Source organism: Pteropus vampyrus, unplaced genomic scaffold, assembly GCF_000151845.1.
Source record: "Pteropus vampyrus isolate Shadow unplaced genomic scaffold, Pvam_2.0 Scaffold388, whole genome shotgun sequence".
NCBI lineage: Eukaryota > Metazoa > Chordata > Mammalia > Chiroptera > Pteropodidae > Pteropus > Pteropus vampyrus.
In genome coordinates this window covers 1,502,537-1,508,240 of record NW_011889169.1, presented here as the reverse complement: position 1 = coordinate 1,508,240, position 5,704 = coordinate 1,502,537, and the positions used below count along the sequence as shown (strand labels likewise).

General features: G+C 44.4%; 1 pseudogene; it reads right to left on the bottom strand.

Annotated features, from left to right (window-relative positions):
* Nucleotides 1–4,615: 4,615 nt before the first annotated feature.
* LOC111731628 lies at nucleotides 4,616–4,738 on the bottom strand (annotated as a pseudogene).
* Between the last annotated feature and the right edge of the window lie 966 nt (nucleotides 4,739–5,704).

Sequence of the window (5,704 nt, the reverse complement as noted above, 5' to 3'; positions counted from 1 at the left end):
GAGGGCGGTGATGGGGGAGGGGTGGCGGCGGCTCCACGCGCCCGCGCTGCGTCAGTCGCCCACGGCGGCAGCGGCGGCGGCAGCAGCCCCACGATCGCTAAGGAATGCGGCGGCTCCGCATAACCATGGGGTCAGAGGTCACGGCTCCGGCCTCCTCTTTCCCGCTCTGCCAAGGGGCCAAGACAGAACAGGCGCCGGGGCGGGAAGGCGAGAAGCGGCTTTCCTTTCGGCGCTTGGGTGTGTGAACGTCTGCTGTGGGTGTGTGTGAGTGTGTGTGAAGAGTGAGGAGGGGGAGTGTGGGGTTTTTTTTTTGAACAAAAACAAACCGAAAGGGTTGCTGGGAATCGTAGTCCCGGATGCCTCTCTTGCCTCCCCCGCTCCGGAAGAATATGGCTGCGTGAAACGCTTGGACCACACATCCCGGTGTGCCCTGCGATCCGCCTTTCCGCCCTCCCCTCCCTCTCCTCCCTCCCCTCCCTCTCCTCCCTCCCCTCCCTTCGCCTCACACAGAGCTTGGTAAGGAAGAACTGGCAGTCATTCGGGGAAGGGACGAGGCGATGTCTCGCGAGGTGCGGGAACTGGCTGGCGGCTTGAGGCATTCTGGGAGACGATGCTGGGAAGGGGCGGTGGCTGGGCTCCCCCTAGCCGCGTTTAACCCCTTCGGGGCTTCTCACCGCGGGACGGCGAGATTGGTGAGGGTGGGGATCGAGAATTGATAGCTTCACTCTCAGCGCCTACTTTGTCTACCCCTGCGTAAGCGGTTCTCACCGACACTTCTCTGAGGTGACTAGGGGCAGGACTTTCCCTTTTGGTCCTCCACTAAATGACTCACTGCAGCATAATAATGAGACAAAAAGACACTCATACCGGTAAAACGGTTATTCCACATTTGATGGACCTAGACAGTTCCCTATTTCCTCCTGTGCTTTCATGCTGCTACGTTTGCAGAAGTTGTATTTGCAGAAGCTGCACTTAGCAACTTAGATCATTCTTACCACTTGGTGAATTTGGTGATATGTTGACGGGTAGTTTAAAAGAACTTGGATTTGTAGGCCATACTAAACAGAATGCACCCGAGGCCTTTTTCGAGGCAGTACCCTGGAAAGAACACAGGCTCTGGCGTCAAACAGACCTAGACTGGAATCCTGGATAAACTACTCCCTGGCTATTGGCCTAAAACTAGGGGCTCAACCTCTCTGAGCCTCAATTTTCTAATCTACAACATTAGCCTAATACCTCACAGCATTATTGGGGGGGGTTGAAATTAACATAAAACACCTGGCGGATTGGAAGAGGGTATGAAAAGGGACTTTGATATTAGATCCATATAATTTGGCTCATGGCATGGAGCAAGTGTTAAATAATTAGTACCAGCTAAGAGACAATGGGCAGTGGTACTTAGCTTCTTTGAGCCTTGGTTGCAGAGGATGAAATGAGGTTCATAGTTTTTCTGTTCGTATTTGTTGAATCAATGTCCAGAAACATTCCTAGAATCAGTCCTAAAGTGGATTAATGGCCAGCTCTTAAAAATTAGGGATCCCCGGTCAATGGCTACATTTTAAAGGTTTCCCAGGGTGAGGAAACATACCCTCCACTCCTTGGTGTTAGCACATAGGTGAGCCAGTGCTGAGAGAAGACTGATACTGTGCTGCCCAACGCCATAGAGTTCAGGGCTCCTGCTTCCAGTGCTGGTCACACAGACTTCCACATCCAATAAACAAAGTCCTGCAAAGTGAATAGACTGTGGAAGGTGAAATAAGGCATGTTTGTAAATTTCTCCCCCTTCTAACTTCACCCCAAAAAGGGGAACGTAAGAACAACCTCCTCCTACCACCATACCCCCTCCCGCCACCACCACCAAAAAATTGTTTGACCTGATTTTTCACAAAGTGTCTTGTTTTCGTTTTTATTATAGCTGACACAGTAACCTTTGACAAGTCATTGGCTTGCTTTAAGTGTTTTCTTCTTTAGGTGCCTCACTCACCCACCCCTACTCTGACCTCCAAGGAGTATTAGAGAAGATACTCTCTAAAATTTACATGTTTAGTACAGGCACTGTGGTAGGCAGAATAATGTCCTCCCCTAACCCACCCAACACTATGCCTAGTCCTTAGAACCTGTGAATATGTTACATTCTACGGTGAAAGGGACTTTGCAGATAGATTTAAGGACCTTAAAATAGGGAGGTTGTCCTGGGTTATCTGGGCGGGCCCAATGTAATCATATGGACCCTTAAAAGCAGAAGAGGAAGGCAAGAGAGATGCCTTGGGGAAATGAGGCAAGAGAAGAATCGGATTCCAAGCCTGAGAGGAACTCAACCCACTGTTGCTGGCTTTGAATGGGGCCATGAGCCAGGGAACGTAGGCAGCCTCAGAAGCTGAGAACAAGCTCTGCCAACAAACAACAGGACCTCAGTCCGACAACCTCCTGAAACTGAATTTTGACAACCTGAATGAGCAGGAAGCAGGTTCTCCCCCACTCAGAAAGGAACACAATACTGCTGACACCTCAATTTTAGCTTTATCAGATTCAAAGTAGAGAACCAACTGAGCCACACTCAGTGGTCAACTTCTGGCCCATAAAAAGTGTGAGATATAAATAGATGTTGTTTTAAGCCACTCTATCTGTGGCGACTTAGAGTAGCAAAAGAAAGCTAATACAGGCACAGTGGAAAACGCCTTTTAATTTGCAGCCACTACTGCCTAGCTCTTACAGTTGGGTCAAGCCATGGGAGAATCCAGATGTGAAAATTTCAAGGTCACTGCCCTTGCAGAATCAAACAAATTAATGATATCATAGTTAAGAGTAAAAAGATATTATGTTCAGAGGACTGTATAAGATATGTGCTGGGAAATTGGCTTTAGTCTTTAAACCTTAAGTAGCTGTCATTTTTTTCAAGTTATTGAGACTCATGAGTTTCATTCTCTTGTCAGAAGCACCAAAAACCAAACCTATACATTTTTTGGTGTGTGTTTTTCTGTTTTTATCACAGTGCTTCTATTACAAAGTATCTTTGAAGTCAATACAGGTGTCACAGGGCAGTGTAAGATAAACAGGACTGATATTCAACCCTGCCCTGTTTGGGGATGAGTCACTGTTTTCAAACTGCGCAGTTATAAGCAAAGGACACATTCAGGAATCTGAATAACAAATACCACCAGCAGATACCCAAGAATTCCCAGGACACATACCCCCCAGTCCCCCAAACTTCACTATGAGATAATATAATTGCCACTGGCTTTGAACTTAAGAAGGCCTGGGTTTGAGTCTTCGTCTTCTTGTAGTCATTCTCCAGCTGTGTGGCCTTGGTCAAGTTATGAAACCTCTCATTGACTTAGTGCCATCATTTGGACAACAGGGTACATAACAAACTCAAAGGGTGGAACTGGGATTAAATGGGATCTTTGTAAAGCATTTTGTACACAGGAGACTCAATAAATGCCAGCTCTGCCTCTGAGAAGGTTTAGTGTCTGAAGTGTAAAAAGTGCCTCATTTTTATACTTCAGTGAACCAAGCCCTGGAACAGTTTGCCACTCTAAAGAATGTTCTCTCTCGACAACTCTGTCCCCGTTTTCAAATGAGGTTCAGAGAGATCAAATTACCTCCCCTAGGTCTAAGATGATTAAATGAGATCACATTTGCTAAACTTCCAGCATAGCAGATGATCCACAAATATGTATCTGTTGGTCTCTCTCACATTTCATTTCTTTGTATTTCTGGTTCAAGTGTTCAACACTTGTTTTGGCATCTTCTCGGGTTCATCATGACACCCCCAACATCTGGCATGTGGTAGGCACGTACACCCCACTCAATAATTTATTAGACAAAATCCCTGAGGACTAATTTCCCATTGAATGAGCTTCCTAAACAGTATTTGGAATTTGCAGGCAGAATTGGGAAAGACTGAGGCAGGATTGCACCCAAACATTTCTGCGCAAGTTGTAAAGATGCTCAGAAATAGAGACTTCATGACCTCACTGTTGTTTTTAGGCCCAGTACCTACTTAAGTGATAGGTGGCTCTAACTCAGCTAACCCACCATTCACTATCATTTAAATCCACTCCTGTTTTTTAGTCTCCCACAAGGCTGAAAAGGTGTTTAAATTCCATTTTACTCCACCAAAATGTTAATAATGGTTATTTCTGGGTTATAAGACTATGGCCGATTTTTGTTTTGTTTTGTTTTGTTTTCTATACAAAGTACTACATTTTTTAATTGATAAAATTTTTCAGTTCACCCACAAAACAGCATGTAGATTAAGGTGGCAGATGTAATATTTTTCACTTCTTCACACTTGCCTTTATTTTCCAGATCTTGAATGAGTGCGCTACTCATACTCATGACTATGATGAAAAAGATAAAAATTTTAATGCTCCACAGCGTTAGAACATCTTTAATAATAAATTGTTTTCATTTTACTTAAACAGATTTGTGGCACTCCCCCAAAATGGCCTCAAAGTTGATCTAAGCTAGTTTTTGCCAAAATTGTGGAAAATAACAGCCCCGCCTGATTCTTTAAGGTTTTTGGGTAGAGATTTCAGGACCTAACTGAGGAACTTAAACCAATTTTTTTTTAACTTTATTTATTTTTATTTATTTATTTATTTATTTTTTACACCTACAGCACCTGGTCTTCCTTGGTGGTCTCCCATCCAAGTACTAACCAGGCCTGACCCTGCTTAGCTTCTGAGATCAGATGGGATCGGGCTTGTTCAGGGTAGGTAGCATGGTTGTAGACTTACCCCAATTTTTAATCTCTCTTAAGGCCAGAGATACAGGTGTACTGAAATCTACCATAAATCTTACTGGCCTCAATTTAAGCCATTTTCTCTATTCTTTCTCTGTGAAGAAGGAAAAGAAACTTTAAAGTGCATTTTAACACCAAAATTCTAAAAGTGGTGGTGCTAATGTGATGAGATTGGTGATGGGTTATTAGGAAAATATAAATTTATACCCTGCCCCAAATGGCTTTTCTCCATCCTCCTCTTTAATAATTGTTAATGTTTGAACATGAAGTTGAGGGCTTTCACAGGCTTTAACTCTTGAATATCTTGAATATCACAACCACCAAGGCAGGGGAGTGAGAAAACTGGCAGGGCCAGTAAAGTGAAGAAACTCACCCAAGATCACACACTTAGTAGTTGCTGGCATCAAAATTTAAACCCAAACTCATTCTAAATTTTTTTCTGAGGCACTGTGGGAGCCGGCTTCCAAAACGAGCCCAGATATTCACGTCCTTTCTAGTCCCCTCCCACTCTAAATTGGGCTGAACTGTGGGACCCATAGATGCTATGGAAATGATCATATGTGGTTTCTGGGGCTAAGTCATGGAAGACAGCGCAGCTTCTGCTTTGTCCTGTGGATCACACGCTCTGGGGGCATCCAGCCACCATGTTATGAGGACACTCAAACAGTCTTATGGAGAGGTCCACATGGCAGTAGCCCCAAACAAGCTTTCAAATGACTTCAGCCCTGGCCAATGTCTTGACTACAACCTCATGAAAGACCCAAAGCCAGAATCACTCAAATATGCCATTCCTGGATTCCTGATCCACAGTAACTGTGTGAGGTAGTGTTTATTGTTTTAAGTCCCTACGTTTTGAGGCAATTTTTTACACAGCAGTAGATAACTAAGAAAGGCAGAGTGCCTCCCTTCTGGGTGGTTCTTACATTTTATGAAATTTGTTAAAAAGCAATAATGCTT